The sequence below is a fragment of the Neofelis nebulosa genome, chromosome 14, assembly GCF_028018385.1.
Source record: "Neofelis nebulosa isolate mNeoNeb1 chromosome 14, mNeoNeb1.pri, whole genome shotgun sequence".
In the NCBI taxonomy this organism is placed as follows: domain Eukaryota; kingdom Metazoa; phylum Chordata; class Mammalia; order Carnivora; family Felidae; genus Neofelis; species Neofelis nebulosa.
The window spans coordinates 67840809-67862438 of NC_080795.1; positions in this window are offsets into that span (position 1 = coordinate 67840809).

The window sequence follows — 21630 nt, forward strand, 5'->3', positions numbered from 1 at the left end:
AGGTCCACTTTACAGATAGGGAAAGTGAGGCTTGTAGGGGTTAAACAGCTTGCCATTCTTAGTGGCAAAGTCAGAATTTGAACCCCACTTTCTCGGGCTCCAAAGGCTGTGCTTGGAGCCATCATAGCCTGCTGAGAGTGGAGGCCCAGGGGCTGGGGTGACAGCGGGAGAGGCCAAGCATTAGGCGGTGACAGCACAGATACTAAGACTCTCATTCGGAGCTTCAGGATCCTTTGGTTTCCTCGAGGAGGCTGTGCAACCAAGTTCCTGGCTCAGGCAGTGCTTCGGCCCAGACCCCCAACCTCTGCAGAATGTCTGGCAGGACGCCCCATCTCCTGCTCCTGCTCGAGGGGAAGGCACAGACAAGTGAAGGGGCCTGAATGCTCCCCAAATGCTGTGGCAGCCCTCCCAGTGGGGCCCCGGGCCGCCTGCATTGTGCAAGCAAGGAGAAGCAGGCCCTGGAGCCCTTTCTTTTCCGGAGAATTTATGAGCAGGACAAAAGGAGCCATTATCCCCGTGGCTGCAGCGGCTGCCGCTGAGGCCTGTGGCCCAGGTGTCACATGCTGTCCTCACTCTCAGACTGCTTTCTCCCTTTGTCTGTAGGAACACAGAGGCCTGGCTTCTGCCCCCTTTCTCCGACACTGCCCAGCCCCCTCCAGGCCTTGGTCCCTGGCCACTGCTTTTCCGGACTGAACTTGAATCTCCGTAGACTGGGAGAGGCCAGAGCCAGCTGGGAGGGTGACAGCCGGCTGGGGTTGGCTTTGGGGCTGCGGTCGCCTCTGGTTCCCCGCTCCAGCACTGACCGTGCCCAAATCTGCGCCCAGACTGTCGGTGGGGTGAGGGTGGGGGGCTGGCACCCTGCATAGTTTTCACCGGGCTCCTCTGGAGACTTCTCTTCCTGCCAGGCCTTTGTGCAGCGGGCCCTGCCTCTCTGCCCTGCATCCCTCTCCCTGCTCCAGGCTCCTCAGCTCCAGCAAAACCAGCTTCAGGAAGTTTCCCGACAGCGGCACGCGTTCCGCACCTCTGTGCTTTCTCTGCCTTCCTCTTCTCTCAGGGCTCCCTTTCCACGTGTCTTCCCTGGCTGCGTCTTCCTCATCCTTCAAGACCAAGCTCAGACGTTTCTTCTAAGAAGGCCTTGGTCCTGCTCCACTCTGCTCCTTTAGCACCTGAACTTGACTCACTTCAGTTGCTACACGCCGTAGGTGATGTGCTGGGCCGCTCGCAAGAGAGGCCTCTTAAGTCAGGCTCCCTGGATTCAAGTCCCAGTCCTGCCATTGACCAGCCAGTGATGATGGCCAGGTCATTTAACCTCTTTGGGCCTCAGCTTACTTGCCTATAACATGGGAATGATTGGGCCGCTGTCAGGATTTTTATGTGAGATCGCACCTGCGGCCAGTAGAGCCCCTGGAGCGTAGTGAGCGCTCAGTAGATGTGGCTGTTACCATCATTCAGCAGAGCAGGTATGGGTGCCCTCCGTGTGTCAGCATCTAGGCTAGGCTGGGGAAACACGGAGAACAAGAGAGATGCAGTATTGCTGCCTTAGGAAACGCGCACCCGGAAGCCCGGAGACCTCACGACCTCTGGAGTACGGGGTGTGGAAAGGATGGGTTGAGGTACCACAGAACCACATGTGGAAAGGGCAGGGGCCCGAGATGAGTCCTGTGTCCACCCTGTCTCGAGATCCCTGTCTTCCATGAAAGGTTGAGTTGAGGTGTCGATTTCTTCCTGTCGGTCCTTCGTCTCAGCTCCTGGCTACAGAACACTCAGGAGTGGACGGGGACAGGACCCGCAGCTGGAATGTAGACTCTTTGTCACTTCATCACATTTTGCTCCGTATCATTCTCACCAGCCCGACAGCCTGTGGTGATACCTCCATCTTCAAAAACAAGACCTTCGACTCTCCCTTGAGGCCACACACATCTTCACCCATTTCTTGGCTTCCTTTTCTAGATGACTTTCTCCAAAGCCCAGCGTATCCTCAGGCTTTCCTGCTCCCCTCCCACGCTCTCCTCAGCCCTGTTCCACCTCCCTTCCTCCCCTCCAAACTAGCCTGGCCAAAGTCCCCAGGACTTTGTGTTGCCCAAACCTTTGGAAATGTTCACTGTTATTTTCCTAAAGCTTGAACTGTGACTCGACCAGCTGATCACTTCTTCATTTTATTAGCTTTCTGTGGCGACTGCAGCCAATTACCACAAATGCAGTGGCTTAGAGAAACACAAATTTATTATTTTACAGATCTGTAGGTTAGGACTCAGAGAGGAGTCTCATTAGGCTAAAATGCAGGCTGGGCTGTGTTTCTGCCTGGAAGCTCAAGGGGAGAATCCATTTCCTTGCCTTTTTCAGCTTCTAGAGGCTTCTAGAGGCTGCTCACCTTCCTTGGTTTGTGGAACACTGAATTTCTCTGACAGTTCTCCTGTGGTCATATCTCCCTCTGACCTTAGTTAGCCAGGAAAGAGTCTTTCTGCCTTTAAGGCCCACCTGGAGAATATCATAATCTCCTCCTCTCAAGGTCCGTAACGCCGATCACATCTGCAATGTCTCTTGGCCGGTTTTAGTAACATATCTACAGGGTCCAGAGATTAGCATGTGGGTGTCTCTCAGGGACCATTATTCTCCCAACGACCCGGATTTAGAAACTTTTCTTCACTCAGCTTCTAGAACTCCACTCTTTCCTTGTTTTCCTCCTGCTGAACTTGGTTTCAGCCTTCTTCCTCCAATTGCTATTTCGCTCTCCAGGAAGCTCATTCAGGCCCTTTGCCCTGCCCACATCGGCTTCCTGTCTTCAAGATCAGTCTCTCTCCCGAGTTCCAGATTCAAAGACTACGAAAATACCTGCTTGGCATTTCCTCTTTCCTGGCTAGCAGACCCCTCAAGCTTTCAGAACCAAAGTCTGATTTTATCCGAATAGCTTCTCCCTCCTCATGTTCCTCATCTTAGGAAAAGGCACCAGCATTTAGCTTAGGCCAAAAGCCTAGGAGTCATTCTTGAGACACCATACCTTCTTACACTCCACTCCCGTTTACCAGCAGGTCATATTGACCGTCTCCTTCAAAATACATCTTGGGTCCACGTATTTGTCGTCACTGACGTCATCAGCACGCGGGTCCAAACCGCTTCGTCTCACCTGGGTTATTGCAACAACCTATTAACTAAGAGCCCTGTCTCCACCTGCGTCCCCGCCCCTCCCCCCCACCCCCGATTCTCCACACAGCACCCAGAGTGAAACTTTCATTTTTATTTTTTTAATGCTTATGTATTTACGTATGTATGTTTGTATGCATGTATTTATTTAGAGAGAAAGCACCAGCAGGGAAGGGGCAGAGAGAGAGAGAGAGAGAGAGAGAGAATCCCAGGCCGACTCTGCTGTCAGCACAGAGCTCGACGTGGGGCTCGATCCCACAAAGCGTGAGACCATGACCTGAGCCGAAATCAAGAGCTGGCCGCTGAACTGACTGAGCCACCCAGGCGCCCCAGAGTGAAACTTCTAAAATGGAATCCGAGTGTCTCCTTCCCTTGTTTGAATCTCTGGGGCCAGCAGCCTCCCATCCCTTTGAATAAAATGCAATGTCTTTGGAACGTCCTCCTCGGCCCTATGCTATCGGACCCCCGATACCGACTCAATCTCTTCTCACACCCGTGGCCCCCTCATTTCTTGTACCCCAACCCTACCAGCCACCCTGCTACTCCTCACAAACCATCGAGCATGTCACTGACGCAAGTCTTCACACGGCTGCTCCTTCGCTGGGGGCCCTCTTCTCCCAGACACCGCGGAGGCCCTCTCATCACATGTCAGCCTTCTGCCCCGGGAAGCCGTTTCTGCGTTACTTTCTTTGTGTTACCTATATTAATTTATTTAGTCGTGCTTCCCCACTGGAATATAATCTCCGTGAGGACAGGGATTTCATTGTCATTCTTTCTTTTCCAATTCCACATCTGCAGCACCTAGAACAGCACGCGATATACACAGCAAGGTGCCTGATATATATTTGTTATGCGAACAAATGAATGAATGAATGAATGAAAGAAAAGGGAGCCTTCCCTTGGAGAGGAGTGAGTAGCCGGGGAGTGGACGTGGTGGAGTCAGAGACGGGAGGCAAAGCCTGGGAGGCAGACCGTGTCCCTGGCAACGAGGCCAGGGGCCCAGTGGCTGCTCTTGGGGGAAGGCCAGAGGAGGCGGGCGAGCCGATGGAGCCGATGGCGGCACCAGGGGAAGCAGAAAGCCGGTGCCCAGGCTGGCATCTCGCTCAGACACTGAGACTCCTTCCCTGCTTCCACCTCATTGCTCTGGCCGTGGCGGCCCCCGGCAGATGGGCTCCCGGCAGGAGGCCGGCTCTCGGCGGGCACAGGCCCTGCCCCCGCGGGTCGGCTCCCCGGGCTGCGGCTCTCCAGTCCGTGGAGGTGCCCAGAATCACCGGATCCCGGATGGTGACGCTCCCAGGAGCCCCAGCGGGCAGAGGAGCCCCGCAGCAGGGCGTAGGTGAGGGCGCGATCGTCACGAGTGGCCGCGAGAATAGTAACAGCAGAGTGGCCAGCCTGCCCTCACCGCGCGCCAGGAGCCTTCCTTAGCTTGTCTGCCTGGTCCTCACAGCAGCTCTGTGTGCAGGGGGCTGGTTATCCTCATCCACAAAGTGTGCGCTGAAGGCCAGCCTCTCTGGTGAAGGGGCTTGGCCCAAGTCACACGGGCCAGAAGTGCCGGGACTGGGACTCGGTAGCCCCGTCGCCTTCTGTCCTTCATTCGCGTCCCACCCGTGAACCCCTACAGAGGAACCAGGCGCAGGCCCCACCCGCACCTCCTCCCCAGGCTGCGCATCACGGAAACCTCTCTTCCCCGCGCGCTGCGTCCCACTGTGGACCTTGTCCCTTTGTCTGTTCTTGATTCTGGACCGTTTGGGGATCGTGTGTCCTCCTATTTTGCTAATAAAAACACGTCATTCATTCTTCTGACAGACGTCCACGGAGCCCCTGCGCTGTGCCAGGGGGGCAGCGATAACAATCACGACTCCCGCGCGGACCGTGGAGGGCTCCCGCCGGGCCAGGCTCTGTTCTGTGAGCTTTGCATGTCTAGACCCCTTCAGTTGCCACAACTGCTCTGTGGGGCAGGAGATGTCCTTCCTATTTCTAAGATTAGGACGCTGAGATTCCCTGGCGTGGTGCACGGCAGAGCCGGGAGCAACCAACCGATCTGACCCCAAAACTCTCAACCTGGTCTACACCGAGAAATCAGTTCTGAGAGAGAGGGAGCGACGCAGTGCCACGGGGTGGGGGGGTGGGGGGGGGCAGCCGAGGGGGTGACACGTTTGGTTGGGTTCCCATGCGAGTGGGCAATGAGGACTGGAAGCAATTTGACCAGGTAGAAGAGAAAGACCATTCGAGACAGGAGCGAGGGTCCAGGCAAAAGAAGAGACTTTCGAGTACCTAGCGGGTTCACACACGTGTTGGCTTCTAGACTCCTCGGGTCTCGTTGACCTTCTTATTGACTCTTCAATAAACCTTTGCGAATTTAAAAAAAATCATATTTCATCTGGCTTGGCTCCCAGCTTTGGGGCAAGAAAGGAAGAAGTGTGCATTTGTTGAGGACCCACTAAGTACCAGGCCCTTCCACGTGTGTGTGTCAAGAGGCTTTCAGGACAAGTATGCGTGGTGAGTGTCGTCTCCGCTTTTCAGACGAGGAGACAGAGGCACAAGCAGGAAGCACAGCTTTGTGCCTTCCACTTACTTCCGTCAGACTTCTGGGCCCATTTCTTCCATGCTTTACCACAGGAAGGCCTCTGGAGCTGTTGCCACCGCTTAAGGTGACACCCGTGAAGCCAGTGAAGGGGTATATTATGACATCACTTTCTGTTTGCCCTTTGCACTTCCTCTGTCCTCCTCCCCTTGTCCCCATGACTGACTGAAGCCCTGTTGTCCTAGGACCTAAGAGTCCCCTCCCTTTCAGAGTCATATGAGTGATGGGACTTTCAAGGGAACCAGCATTTTTTTGTTTTGAAACTAAAAACTTACTTTCCTACTCCTTTTCCTGTCACAGAGCACTCCACGTTCAAGGCTGAAAAGTTAGAAGTTTTAGAAAAGCCACGGGGACCACTGTGTGATTGGGGGCAAACCTCATAGACAATGAGCCCCAGTTTCTAAAAAACATCAAAGGGGAATCAAAATCATGTATCCTGAGTGCACAAAGAGTTTGTATGTACAGATCTGCCCATCACAGCATTGTCTATGCTCTTGAGAAATTGGAAACTAACTGTGTGTCCATCAACAGGGGATCGGTCAAATAAATTTGCTACATCCACACAAGGTTCACTAAAACTTATGATATCTATCTACGTTCATTGAATTAGAAACTTCTTGGCTTACCATGGAATGATAAAGGCAGTACTACAGTGGATGTAAAGGACATTTTCTGCTTGTCTCTCCTGTTCACTCTCTATCCTTTTCCCTCCTGTTCTGTGCCTTGCGGTATTGGCCTCCACGGACTGCCGTCAGTGGGCTTCTATGCCTTCTAACTGTGGCTGGGTTGGCCAATGGGAGACACTAGCAACGGGAGGGTAAGGGGAGAGTGAGATCGGGGTATTTATTCCTTTGATTCCCTCTCTGCTGGTTTGCTGGGGCTGGCAGGGTCTCCACTAAAGGCTACAGTTTCTGACACGCAGGCCTCTTGGTACAGTTCTGGTTTGTAGTAACTGCTCCCTGCCCTTGGCCTTCTGACCTATGCATAATAATGGCTTCCTCTTGTCGCTAGTTCTGCTGTATGGCACCACTCCTTGCTGGTTTTCTTAGCCTCTTCCCCGGGCCCAAATGAGAGTCTCTCTTAAACTCTCTGCAGTGGGCATCGATTTCTACCAAGAGCCCAACTAACACAACAATATAATCCCAGGCAGGTAAAAGTACATCCATCTGTAATCCAATAAAGGCGGTCTGGAGGGGTGACGGTGAAAACATTGTTGTTTCAATGTGATGGGATTTGGGTGGGATTTTTTTTTTTCTACTTTATGCCTGTGTGAAATTTTTAAACTTTCCTACAACAAGCAGGGATTGTCTTTGATTCCAGAAAAACAAACAAATAAAACAGTTGTTGTAAGGGTCAGATGAGAGCAGGACATGAAAAGTGCTTTGTACGTTGGGAGCTGCTGTTCAAACTTAAGGTCGTAAGGCGTGAGCCAGCTGGTGCGGGGATTTTTAGGATATTTGCATTAAGGCCTGATTTCCTCAAATAGAGGCTGATTTCCCTCTAGAAAGAAGGACTCAAATGTAAACGGACTGGCCCAGCATCCTTGGCTTTTTCATTCTGGAGCATCCCGGCAAAAGTCAAGTTCAGAGCAACTTTTCTCTGCCCCCTCCTGCCCTCCACCTTCCCCAGCCCCCACCACATTCAAGGACAGAAAGAGCCAGATGAAAGCCAGGGTAATGAACTCACAGCGAAACTGCCCCTCTGGTCTCACGGGTCAGCATATCTCTGCCAAAATGAAAGAGAGGACTTCCAGAGGAATGCCTCCTTTTTTCACAAAACTTGGCAATGAATTAATCATTGTTTATCGGAGCTGTGTGATACTTGGTCCCAGTAATGGTGCTAAGACATAAATCACAGCTCTTTGGGGGTGGGGTTGAGGAGGGGCCCCAGGATAGCTGTGAAGAGCTGTTCTTCTAACCCAGGGAAAAAATATCCTTGTTTTCAAGCGGCTGTGAGTGCATTCTGGGCTATTTATAATCAGCTGCCGAGCTAAGGCATTTCTGCAGCTGGGCCTGGGAGATAATTAGCACAGTTTTCTTCTCAAGCCAGGTCTGCAAAACAGACCGCTCTCCTCTGGTAGCCCACCCAGCCCATCTGCGCCTGGCCTCCCAAACCCAATCTCCCTCCCTTGGTTTCAGCTTTCTAGAAAGCAACGAGTGCATTTAAAGACAGAAAGGCCAAGCCACCTCAGCTCAGAGATGAAGGCAAGGCTTATGACCCGCTGGCAGATGGATTTGCCTAGAGCAGGCTCGTGGAATGTCCATGGAACTGGCACAAAGGGCCTTTGAGAGCTGTGGAGAAAGGGGCACATGCCGTGGGCTCTGTTTCCTTCTCCCAGATAGAAAAACAGGGTCCGGGGCAGGGGCGGGGGGGGGGGGGCAAATTCCAAAACTCTCCCTTGTATGTCTTGGCAGGAAGGTGAGCATCGAGGCAAAACTTCAGGAATAGGGCTCAAAAACCCTGGCTGCCTCTCCCATGACTGCCTGGTGACCCGGAGCAAACCCCTTTCTGTCTCTGGACCTCAGTGTCCTCATCTGTAAAGGGGGCTGGAGGGAATCTCAGTATTCTTCCCACTTTTAAAACTCATTAAAGTTCTTTTAGAAAAGCAATATGGGATAGGAGTAGCTAAAGCAGATACAAACAGCGTAACTGGCTGAAGTGGGGTGGGGAGGGGGTCGAGACTGGAAAGCCACCCACCTGACACCTTTCTCAGCCTGACCTGAGGGAGGAAGGAGGTCCAGGAGTCCGGGGCACCAAGAGACTTTGCTCCCTGCTGCCTCGATAGTCTCCAACATTCTGAGCTTTGAAATCCATTCATTCATTCACTCATTCATCCCCCATATATATTTACCAACTTGTATCAGGCTGGACTTGGCATTGGAGATGAAAAGAAGAATAAGAAAGCCATTGTCCTTGCCCCACAGAGTTTACAATGTGGTCGGATAGATGGATATCGATTAAATACTTTATTTAATATACTGATTAAATATATAAATTACATATGTGTGTGAATTATATATAACATGCAATAAATGTATTTTTATACGTTACATATAATAAACACCTTTATAAGATGAGGTTGAACTGAAGTAGGTTGGGCCCTAAATCCAATATGACCGGTGTCCTTACAAGAAGAGAAAGGACACAGAGACAGAGACACGTGAGAGACCGCCATATGATGACTGAAGCAGAGGGGCAACCACAAACCAAAGAACACCAAGGATTGTCAGCAAACTGCTGGAAACTAGGAAGGGGCAGGGAAGGACTCTTCTCTAGAACCTTTGGAGGAAGCCAGACCCTGCCGACAACTTGATTTTGGACTTCTAGCCTCTAGAACTATGAGAGAAGGCCACTCTGCTGTTTTAAGCCACCCGGTTTGTTTGGGCCCAAAGAAACTAACAGAACAAATTAAAATGTGGTTCTTATTATTCACAGTAGTCATGTTTCATAAAGTTACCACGAGAACTGAATCAGTGAACACTGAATGATGGCTCCCAGGGGAAAACACAGGGTTAGGTTCCTGGGAGCCTCTGGCCACATTTCACCCACCATCATCATAGTCTTGGTTTATGTATGCTTCTGTTTAGAGACATCTTATTTAATATCTATTGTTGATTCCTTAACGTTGAATTTATGGCCAGCAGCAATATAACTCATGCCTGAAAGAATCTCACCTGACACGGTAACATACCTTTTCTCGGAAGGCACATCGCAGCCTTTTTGTGTTCAGGAGCACCGGACAGCACCTGAGCACTGCACCTGGGGACCGTTTCAAACGGTGAAACCACCAACCACAAGCTCCAAAAGGCAAACATTGTGACAGAAAATTGTGAAAAGGATACTTTGTTTAGAGTCCGAGAACTGAGACAAGAAGCAGACTGTCGCTTTGCTGGATCTCAGCTGGCAGCATGCGAGTTGGCGGACTCGAATTTTTTGCCACTCTGCGCATGCCCACAGGTGACCGCCAAAGCGCTGCAAGTATTGATTTTGGAGACAGAAATCAGTTTGGGGGAGTAGGCAAATGTATAAATGGAGAATCTACAAGAGACACGGGTCAACCATAGACACACGTATCAAATGGTAGGAAAGTCTATGAAGCAAAGAATGGTGTTTCGAGAGACCAGGGTGAATGCTTACCTTAGGTGGCAAAGTCAAGGGGACACCTAAGAGGTGGCATTTCAAGCCAAGGCCTAAGGAAGAGCGGAGCCAAACCAGAAAAAAGAAAAAGAGCAAAGAGGAGCCAGGCGTGGAGGGAAAGACTGCCAGCAGAGGGTCTGCTTGTAGAAAGTCTGGGGGCCGGAAAGAGGATGGTGCATTTGCGTGAGGAGGACGCGTCACGAGCAAGATGGCGAATGGGTGAGGGTTCTGTTTCAAGTGCAGTCGGAAGGAGCGGTTTGAGCAGACAAATGAGGTGGCCCAGGCAGAACTCGAGTTCTCTCTTAGCTGCTCCACACATTTGCTGAAATAAGATCTGGTTCCCTCAGCTGGCTAATCTGAGAAATAAATGTGTGATCGTTTCAAATCCTTCTTTGGGTCTGTGCAGGGATATAAATAAATGCCAAGCGAAGTGTCATGGCATGATCATATCTCAGCTTGTTCTGCACATGATGGCATTTAATTTTTAAATCAGATCTAGGAGGATACTCCCTGAAAACCAAGGGAGTAAGGCTTCCAAGTGAACATTTCAGCTTCTACTGCAGGAAAGGAGAGGGAGATATTTTTAGAAGGGAGACCTCTCGGTGCCCCTAAACCACGAGAGAGGCACTGCCCTGCCCCGGCATTCCGCAGGCCTTGCCTATCAGCTTTCATCATGGACAAGGCGCGGGTGGGCTGAAGTCCCCCATGTTGCCAGGAATGCCTGACCAGAAACTGCTCCTGGGTGTGTCCCAGAGCTACCTCCCCTTCGCTTGACCCAGGACAGCTGGCTTCCTGGCCTTGTGAAATCTTCCAGAAGCAGGAAGGAACTTGAGCTCTGAGTGAGACTCCTTGAGTTTGACTTCACGAGTTTGCCACGTGATCTCGAATGAACCGTCCATCCCCCCATGTCTTACTTTAGCATATCCATCTAACGTTAATCACCATCCCCCCCAGCCACCACCAACCCCTACCAGAGGAAACACTGTGGGGTCAGGGAGACGCTTAGAACCTGTCGGCAAATTGTGCTCTGTTAAGTGGAAAACCCCGTGGCAGCCATTTTCTTTCCTTCCTTGAGGAGAAAGTCCCTTGTTAATCCCTGAGACAGTCTGAATAAGCTTGTCGTTAGGCATCTGATGAGTAAGGAAGTCCCTCGTGCTGCCTCATCACATCTTCTTCCTCTTCTCCACAGCTTACCAACACTCCCTTCTGTAGGACATGCTGAGGAATCATGAGTCAAAGGGAAGAATGACGAATAAGTGATTTTCCTGATCTGGTATTTGGAGGGCAAATTCAGTTCAGGAGTTAGCTATTCCAATCTTTCTCAAAGGTGTAGAGTCTCTTTGGTGAACATATTAGGTATTTGAATGTGAAAACTGCCAGCCTGCCCCAGAAAAACTGCCTTTGTTCCTTACTTTACCTCAGCACAACCCTTTCAGTCAGCAGAAGATTGTAAGATCCTGGCCTGGAACTGCGAGCTGTTGTTGCAGTCCTGACGCTTTTCCAAGAGACCTTGGGCAAGTCACGTTCGCTTTTGGCAGGCCACCCTGTCTGCAGAAGGTGTGCACAGACGGCCGAGATAGCCCGTCAACGGCCATCTCCACTTCCATGGAGGAGGTATTTCATTGCATTCCTTTGTGCTTAAGGACTCCAGAATTCGATTCTCCAAACATGCCTGAGAAACACTTTGCTCCGCAAGAGTTCGGACCAAGTAATGAAAACCATCGCAAACAACTAGGCAGCCCATGTCCTGAAGTCACCCCTTCCTGGGAGGTCCAGGAGTGTTCCCTCCACTTTCCCTGGATTCTGCTTCCTGTCCCTCCCCTGCAGGCCAACGCCCGCTGGTCAGCACAGCCGGTGTTTCCCTGGGGACGGACAGACTCTTCCCGTGTGAATCTGCACCCGGGAAAGCACACCACCTTAGGGAGCAGCACTGGACCCCCTGCCTCTGTCCTCAGAAGGAGGTCTTCTGGCTAGAATTATCTACAGGGTTGCTTCACATCTCCCAAACTCACTTGGGGTCGGCAAAAATTGACAAAGCTACCTGGAGACACAGGCGCTGGGCCGGGTGCCGGGATGTGGAGATAAGGAAGACTAGGCTCCTGCAGGAGAGGGAGGCCTGCAGGGCCACCCCCCCCCCCCGGGGGAGGTGAGCAGTGCGAGCCTGGGGTAAATACAACGTGCTAAGACATGACAGACAGAAGCTCAGCTCGATGACAAATGTGTCCCAAACACCTTGATCAATTACTTCTCCACTTGTTTCAAAAACAGTTTATGGGGCGCCTGGGTGGCTCAGTCGGTCAAGAGTCCAACTTCGGCTCGGGTCATGATCTTGGAGTTCATCGGTTCAAGCCCCACGTCCAGCTCTGCAGCGACAGCTCAGAGCTTGGAGTCTGCTTCGGATTCTGTGTCTCCCTCTATTTTCACACACCAGAGCTCATTCATTCCTCACATGCACTTAGTGCAGCAGACAAGGCAGGGACACTGTAGTCTAACCTGGGGTGGTTCCCATGACAGACGCACTGTGGTTGTTAATAGTACGAATAATACCATCAAGTAAGTGCTTCATCTGTGCCAGGCCTGGGCTGAGCCCTTCACAAACATGATCTCTCTCTTTTTTTAAAAAGTTTATTTATTTATTTTGAGAGACAGAGTGTGAGCCAAAGAGGGAGGAGGGGCAGAGAGAAAGAGAGAGAGAGAAAGAAAGAGAATCCCAAGCAGGTTCTATGCTGTCAGCACAGATCCCTACTCTGGGCTCGATCTCGTGAACCATAAGACCATGACCTGAGCCGAAACCAAGAGTCAGACGCTCAACCGACTGAGCCACCCAGGAGCCCTCAAACATGACCTCTTAATTCTCGCAGGTCTTCAAAACAGGCATTTTTTTTTTTTTAAGAATTACGGTAAAAAAAACATACAGCATAAAATTGACATGTTAACCACTTGTAAGTACATAGTTCAGCAGCATTAAATACCTTCAGGCCATTGGGCATCAGTCACCACCTTCCATCTACAGAACTCCTTTTATCCCGGAAAACTGAAATTCTATACCCATTAAACACCTCTGTATTTCTCCCTCCCCACTCCATGCTCCCTTGGAGACCACCATTCTAGTTTCTGTCTCTGTGTATTGGGGTATTTTAGGCTCTCCATATGAGTGAAATTCTACGGTACTGGTCTTTTTGTGACTGGCTTATTTCACTCAGCATTGTGTGCTCAATGTTGTAGCAGGTGCCAGAATCCCCTTCCTTTTTAAGGCCGAATAATATTCACGCACATGCGCGTGCATGTGCGTGTGTGTGTGTGTGTGTCTGTCTGTCTGTCTGTGTGTCTGTGTGTGACATTTTGTTAATGCTTTCATCCATGGACGGACACTTGGGTCACTTCTCCTTTTTGGCTATTGTTAATGCTGGCATGAATACGGGTGTGCAAATATCCCTTTAAGTAAGCAGAGTTCAAGTGGAATTCAAATTGACCCTTGAACACCGTTGGGCCCTCAGCCCCTGGCAGAATAAAATATATAAAGGCACATATAGCTTTTGCCTTTCCACCCCAGCTCAACCACTAATAGCCCACGGCTGACTAGAAGCTTTATCCACGTAAACAATCCATTAACACATATATATACATGTATATATATACTTGGTGTATATATATATATACTTACATGTATATATACTGTATTCTTACAATAAAGTCAGCTGGAGAAAAGAAAATGTTATTAAGAAAATCATAAGGAACAGAAAATACATTTACAGTGTTGTTCTGTAAGAGATGTGCATAGAAGCTGACCTGCGGCAGTTCAAACCTATGTTGTTCCAGGGCCAACTCTATTATGTGTCTCCTTTTTACAGAGAGGGAAATTGAGGCTCAGCGATGTTAAGTAATTTCTCCTGGTTCAACAAATAGTAAGTGGGAGAACCAGTCTGTGTGACTCCAGAGACAGGGTTCCTAACCATTGAACTATCCTACCTCAAATACGTGGGTTTTCACATCAAAAATACCTGAGTTTAAGTCCCAGCTCTCACACAAACTGACTGTGACATGAGCAGGTCACTGAACCTCTCTGCGTTGTGGGGTTAGGGATCAAGTAAATCCACGTGCTTAGTTACAGTGCTGAGTGCATATAGCGCCTGCTTCTTGCCATGTGGGTTGTGAGTTGTGTCTCAGTGACCTTTGTCACTCCACACCTGACACGGGCATCCACACAGTGTACCAGCCCAGGGCTGAGGGTGTCACAGCCCTTGTGTGACTGCAGGGTGTAAAAAGAGAAGAGAGTCCTAACCCAGGGCAGCCACTGAACAGGTCCCTTCCCCTCTCCCCTGGGCCTCAGTTTCCTCACCTGTAGATTGAGGGTTTCACGGGGGGCAAAGGCCAAGGCCTGCGTGTTCTGGAACTTCTAAGCTGCGACCTGAGTGTAGCGGTGTGAAGGCATTGGGTTGTGCAGCCAGATTGTCAGGGTTCAGAACTGGGACTGCTGCTCACTTGCCGTGGAACCTTGAACCAGGGGCTTGTGACATCTTTGACCTTTGGTTTTACCCTTGCTAAGACATGGAGCATCATTCAGAGCTTGAGTCGCAGTGCTGTGAGGGCCAAGTGAGGTAGGGGACTGCTCAGTAAAGGCAGGCCGTCAGTGTTCTTCTCATGATTATCAGAACGAATCCTTGCTGACTTCCGGACTTCCAGATGAGAGGCCTAGAGTAACGAAAAGGGTTGGTGCAGCCGAATATGACTCACCTGTGCATCTTGGCGTTCCCCTCTGGCAGCAGGAACTGTCATCACCTACTCAAAAGGTTGTGTTAGGCTTACGTGAAATAGTAAATGTAATGTGCCCAGCACAGTGCCTGGCACAAAGTAAGGGCTAAATCAATGCGTATCAGCGTGCAGAATTATTCCTGTTGTAAGGTTTTAGAAATCTGTTTCTTCTCATACACTGTCATCGAGAGTGTAAGTTTGTGCAATTTCTAGGACAGGCAATTTGGCAATAGCTCTCAAAGCCACAAATCCACCCGCCCCTTGACCCAGCAGCTCACTTCTAATTACAGATAACAGCTGGGAAATGATGTACGTCCAAGGCTTTCCATTGCAGCATCGGTTGTAAATCCCCATCTAATTAAAATAAGTTATGGATTAGCAAACTATGCAGCTATGAAAAAAAATGGTCAAAGAAGCTCTTCATGTTCCAAGATGTATTAGTTGAGAAAATTAAGGAGCAGAATACAATGTATCAGGATACAATGTTTAGCATTTGTATAAACAGGAGTGAGGGAAAGTATATAATCATATTAGCTTGTAATGCTTGTATATGCATTTTTTTTATTTTTTATTTTTTTTTACATTTATTTTACTTTTGAGAGACAGAGTGAGACAAAGTGAGAGTTGGGGAGGGGCAGAGAGAGAGGGAGGCACAGGATTGGAAGCAGGCCCCAGGCTCTGAGCTGTCAGACGCGGGGCTTGAACCCACAGACTGTGAGATCATGACCTGAGCCGAAGTCGGACACTGAACCGACTGAGCCACCCAGGCGTCCCTTCTGTATGCATTTTTAAAAAATCTCTGGAAGGATACACAGCAGGCTCTGAGTTCCTGAGACATTTCCCTGTATCTTTTTTTTTTTTTTAATGTTTGTTTATTTATTTGGAGAGAGAGGGAGAGACAGAGAGAGAAGGAAAGAGAGTGAGCAGGGGAGGGGCAGGGAGAGAGAGAGAATCCCAAGCAGGCTCCAAGCTGCCAGCACAGAGCCTGACTTGGGGCTCGAACCCACAAACCGTGAGATCATGACCGGAGCCGAAATCGAGACTCAGACACTTAACCGACTGAGCCAACCAGGCGCCCCTCCCTGTATCTTCTTATAATTTTCTTTTATGAGTTTAAGAATGTATTACCTATTCAAAACATTAAATAAAGTAAGATTGTATTGAGAACAAAGGAAGACGCGAGGGAGGGGAAGAGGAGAAGGAGAGGGAGGGAAGAAGGGAGAGGGAAGGGGAGAGAGACGCATCTGTTCCTCTCGGTCCTGGGCCATCATATGGGACTGAAAGAGAGCAGACCTGTCCTGGCTGAGGAAGGGAGGGACACGCTGAGCATCATTGGATCTGGCTCAGTTTGAGAGTCACTTCCGATAAGGATGGTGGGCCACTGACCCACCAGATAGAACCTGACACTGAAGTCTGGCCGCCCTCCCGGCTGGTGTCTTTCCACAGGGGTGTGACAGTGAGCCTCACACTTCAGCTCTGCCCGTGTTTCCAGCAGTGGCTCCTGTACACACGGCCCCCTCCTCACTCCTAGAAAGGAGCAGTGCTTTCTTATTTCCTTCCAATGTCTGATTTCTGAAATTTATTTACATGACAAGTGCAAGAGCCAATGGCACAAAATCTTCTGGAAACCAGAGAGTCTTAAATGCGTGAAAGGCAGACGTGGTGATGTTCATTCCCCAGGCTAGCACCCCTCTGCCTTCTTGGCCAAATAATCTAGAGATCTGACTGCTGTCTCTAGTCTGGGGGGATGTAATAATCTCTTGTTGTTGATGGCATAAATTTAGAGATGAATACACAATTGTAGATATACATGTATATTTCTGTTTGTCTCAACATCTGACTCCATACAAGTCCTTTTGCTTAGGCTTTGGCACATATTACTATTGTTAATACATATGATATGTCAGTTTGTATAAAATTCACAGATATATTCATGGAAAATAAGAAGAAACGTAATAGCAATTTATGGTTTGTTTTCACATCCATTATCTCATTTGATCTTCAAACACCCCTATAAGGTGGGTATTTATTCCGCAAACATTTACTGAGTACTCATTGTATCCAAGCTGCTGGGCTACATCCTGGTGTCTCAGAGGTAAAACCACAGGACCGTGGTATAATCTGAGGTCTAACACACAGATGGCTATGCAACTACAGACGTATACAAGATGACGTGGGAACAGTGAGGAGGGGCACCCAACCCAACCAAGTGGTGGGGAAGAGATCAGAAAAGATTTCCGGGCAAGACGTGGCCTGAGCTGAGCCTGAAATAGGGAGGCGTTGAGTCAGCTGCCTTCCAAGGGCCGCTGGACTTCCTAGCATCTCTCCGCTGTGAGCTGTAGCCAAATGATGGGAGAAAGTCCACTCAGTCCCAGGTGGCTACGGTTAACTCCGTGCTACGAGTTCCTTGGGAAACTTGTCCGTCCAAGACCTATTCTATGGTTCAGGGCCTTTAGTTACTGCTTTGGCTTCCTTCCCTGAGGAGTGGTCTGTCTGGTTCTCTCACCCCAGACACACCAGGGCTGATCCCTTGCACATCTGGCTCCACACAACCCACAAGTCTGGACAGGGCCCTGAAAACCACCTCTGACTTTATAGCACACTGTCCCACGCCCTGGGAGGTAGGCTGTGTCTGGGCTTGCTCAAGTCTGGGAACGGCAAAATCGGGCCAGAGCCTGCTCAGCCCAAACCCTGCTCAGGGGTTGGGACAAGTCTCAGACTTTGGGCTCTGGCTAGGAGGTGGTCCCAGGAATTTGCAGAGGGGCAGCCCTGTGGGTCTTGCAGACAGAGGGAGAGGGGATGGAAGCCACGTGTCTCGGCTCCCTTGGGGGAGTGTAAGCAGCTCCTAGAAGTTGAGGGTGGTGAACAAAGAGATAGAGCCTAGGGTGGTGGTTAGGAGGCTGAGGGGTGTCCCGTGTGGGGGTCCCCGAAGCAGACCCTGAGAAGAGGGTTTAAATGCAGATGACTCATTAAGGAAGCGCTCCCAGGACAGACCAGGATGGGAGTAGAAGTGGGACAGACAAGAGGAAGAAACCAAACAAGGAGAGGTTGACCTTGAACCCAAAGGACCTTCCTGCTTCAGAAGGATGGAGGGATTTCCCAGGAAGTCCCAGCCTCAGCCTCATAACCTGGGCAGGCGGGGGTGGAGGGGGTAGCTCTGGGGTGTAAGTTGTGCCTTCAGGTTTTGTCACACCAGGAGAAGCAGGGCCTTCACCCTCCCCAGCGAGGGGCTGCCTCTGGACCCAAACTCCCAAGCACTTCCTGTGGGCGAAGTAGCCTCAGCAGCCCAAGGGCGCGAGAGCCTCAGTGCAGACCATCAGCAGCAAGAGAGGACAGAAGCGGGCGCCTGGGTGGCTCAGTCAGTTAAGCTTCTGACTTCGGCTCAAGTCACGATCTCAAGCCACATCAGGCTCTCTGCTCTTGGCTCATAGCCCGCCTTCACATCCTCTGTCTCCCTCTCTCTCTGCCCCTTCCCGCTTGCACACTTTCTTTTCTTTCTTTCTCTCTCTCTCTCTCTCTCTCTCTCTTTCTCTCAAATAAATAAATAAACTTAAAAAAAAAAGAGGACAGAAGCAGAGGATGGGGTTCAGAAATAGTACAAGGGAGCCACAGGGATCCGGGACCAAACTGCACTCGTGTCCCGGCTCAGTTTTTCCCCAAGGGCAAACTAACCTTACGGACAGTTTTCTCGACTCTAAAGTGGGGACGCTTACATCTCTCTCACAGGGTGAAGGAGATAATGTGAGCGAAGTGTTTTGCACGGGGCCTGGCACATGTTAAGACGCATTTATGTCTGAAGCTGGCAGGTGCCCATCTGCAAGATTTCCCCGTAGGAACGCTGATGCAGGTGAACCTGAACTCCAGTGCCTCTGCTCTGTCTCTCTCCCGCTGCCGGGAGCATCTTCCCCTCAGGTCTCAGAAACCCAGCCCTCCTGGCTCCTCAGCTTCCCCAGAGCCCTGACCAGTCAAGTCTTAGGTCGTCACACCTGAACCCGCCCACCACCCCAGTGGGTTTCCTTACCTTGGCCTTGCTACCCAGAAGCATCACCTGAGAGGTTCTGAAGCCAGGTGGTCTGGGTCGGAATCCTTGCCCCAATATGTATGGAATGTGCAAACTTGGCAAAGTACTTAGTCCCTCTGTGCCTCAATTTTCTCATCTAACTAATGGGGTAACAATCACTCTACCTCTGAAAGCTGTTGGGAGGTATTACTGAATTAATACATTGTGAAACACTTAGACCATAGTGCTCACGTGTTGCCTAGTACGGTCATCAGTATATAAAGTCCTTGTGGGTGAGACCCCTGCTTTGTTTACTTCCCGGATTCTTGGGTTTGTCATTTCCTCACCAACCTCTGCTATTTTCACACTCTGGTGCTGAGCTGGGTTCCCACCCTTGACCTCCTTTTGGTCTCTGGAGCTCCAGCATCACTTCCTGCTGGAGCCCCAGATGGTCAGCACAAAAACAATCAGGAGTGTGTGTGTCGCACTTTCCAGTTGTCTACGCAGCACATGTCTAATTTGATCTGTGCCTCTTCTTAAACTTAGGTTGTCAATTTTAATTCCAGTGTGGATAACATGCAGTGTTCATTTCAGGTGTACGATGTAGTGCTCAACAGTTCTTTTTTTTTTTTTTTTTTTTTTTTTAAATTTTTTTTCAACGTTTTTTATTTATTTTTGGGACAGAGAGAGACAGAGCATGAACGGGGAAGGGGCAGAGAGAGAGGGAGACACAGAATCGGAAACAGGCTCCAGGCTCTGAGCCATCAGCCCAGAGCCTGACGCGGGGCTCGAACTCACAGACCACGAGATCGTGACCTGGCTGAAGTCGGACGCTTAACCGACTGCGCCACCCAGGCGCCCCGCTCAACAGTTCTATACGTTACTCAGAGCTCCTCATGATAGGTGTTTTCTATAATCCCCTTTGCCTATTTAACTCCCCCCCCCCCACCTCCCCTCTGGTAACCACCAATTTGTTCTCTGTATTTAAGATTCTATCTCTTTTCTCTTGCTTTCTTTGTTTATTTGTTTGGCTTCTTAAATCCCACGCATAACTGCAATCATACGGTATTTTTCTCTCTCTGACCGACTTACTTCATTTAGCATGACACTATGTAGCCCCAACCATGTTGTTGCAAACGGCAAGATTTCATCCTTTTTTATGGCTGAGTAATATTCCTGTGTGTGTGTGTGTGTGTGTGTGTGTGTACCACATCTTCTTTATCCATTCATTTATCGACGGACACTTGGGCTGCCTCCATAATTTGGCTACTGTTAATAATGCGGCTATAAACATAGGGATGCATAGATCCCTTTGAATTAGCGTTTTTATATTTCTGGGGGAAATATCCAGTAGTGTGATCGCTGGATCATAGGGTAGTTCTATTTTTAACTTTTTGAGGAACCTCCATACCGTTTTCCAGTGGCTGCATCAGTTTGCATTACCACAAACAGTGATCTGTACCACTTTTTTTAAATGAGGGAACTGAGGCTCAGAAAGATTGAGCACCTTGCCCAAGTCCACCCAGCTCCCAAGAAACTGCCATTAACTCCAAGTTCAATGCTCCTGCACCTCCCAGAGACCCAGCCTGGAAAGCCCAGCTTCTGACGATGGCGGCCAAATATACCACTTGTCCCTCTTTCCACTCTGCACCTACAGCAGCCCCCACAGGCCTCTGTGGAAGTGCCTCACCCACGTAGCTGACTCGTTTGTCTCCCCTGCTAGACTACGAGCCTCTGGATGACAGGGGCTGGGTTTTATTCATCTCCCCATCTCCAGCCCCATCCTAGGGGGTGGCATAGCATAGATGCTGGATTTGTGTTTGTTGAATGCACAGACAGTTTGTTCGGGGCGTATATCCAGAAGAGGGATTGCTGAGTTGCCAGGTATGTGCCTGCATATTCAATTTTACAAGAAAACGCAGATTCTTTTTCAAAGTGGTTCTACCAGTTTCTCTTCCGACCACCGTGTCGGGGATCTGTTGGACCTCATTCTCTCCAGTACTTGGCATTGTCATGCAGCACACACAGGAAGGCAGGCACCTGCACCGGACCCATACCCCTGCGACCCTATTAGTGGTCATGTGGGGCCGCCACAGTTTCCGCCTCACGTTTCCCAAGTGATGTAAAAAGTAATCTATCTACGTCCAGTGGCGCCTGGCTGGCTCAGTTGGAAAAGCATGTGACTTTTGGTCTTGGGGTCATGAGTTTGAGACCCACATTGGGTGTACAGATTACTTAAATAAATAAAACTCAAAAAAAAAAGGGGGGGGGGATCTACTTATGTCTAACCACATGAGCACCTTTAGTGGCTATCCTCTGTCTCTGACCTGGCCCCTACCTGTCTCTTCACTCTCATCTTTTTTTTTTTTTTAAGTTTATTTATTCATCTTGAGAGAGAGAAAGAGAGTGTGTGTGCAAGTGGCAGAGGGGTAGAAAGAGAGGGAGAGAGGAAATCCTAAGCAGGTTGCTCGATGTCAGTGCAGAGCCTGAGGCAGTGCTTGAACCCACTGACGGTGGGTTCATGACCTTGGCTGAAATCAAGAGTTGGACCCTTAACCAGTTGGGCCACCCAGGCGCCCCTCGGCCTCATCTCTTGATAGTCCCCCTGCCCTTTGCAAACAAGGCTCCAGCAGTGAAAATACTCCCTACCACTTTGTTGAGTATGTAGCATGAGTTAGACATATTCTGAGCATTTTACAAATATTATCACATTTAATTTTCTCACCTACTCTTTTTCCATTTTATAGGTGAGGAAATTGAGGCTTGAGAGTTTGGTTGGGTTTTTTTTTAGTGTTTATTTATTTATTGAGAGAGAGAAAGCACACAAGAGCGAGCGGAGGGTGTGGGGGGGGGGGACGGGTCAGACAGAGAAGGAGAGAGAGAATCCCAAGCAGGCTCTGCCCAGCTCAGGGCCCCACAAAGGGCTCTATCTAACGATTGTGAGATCATGACCTAAGCATATATCAAGAGTCAGACGCTTAACCGATGAGCCACCCAGGCATCCTGAAGCTTGGGA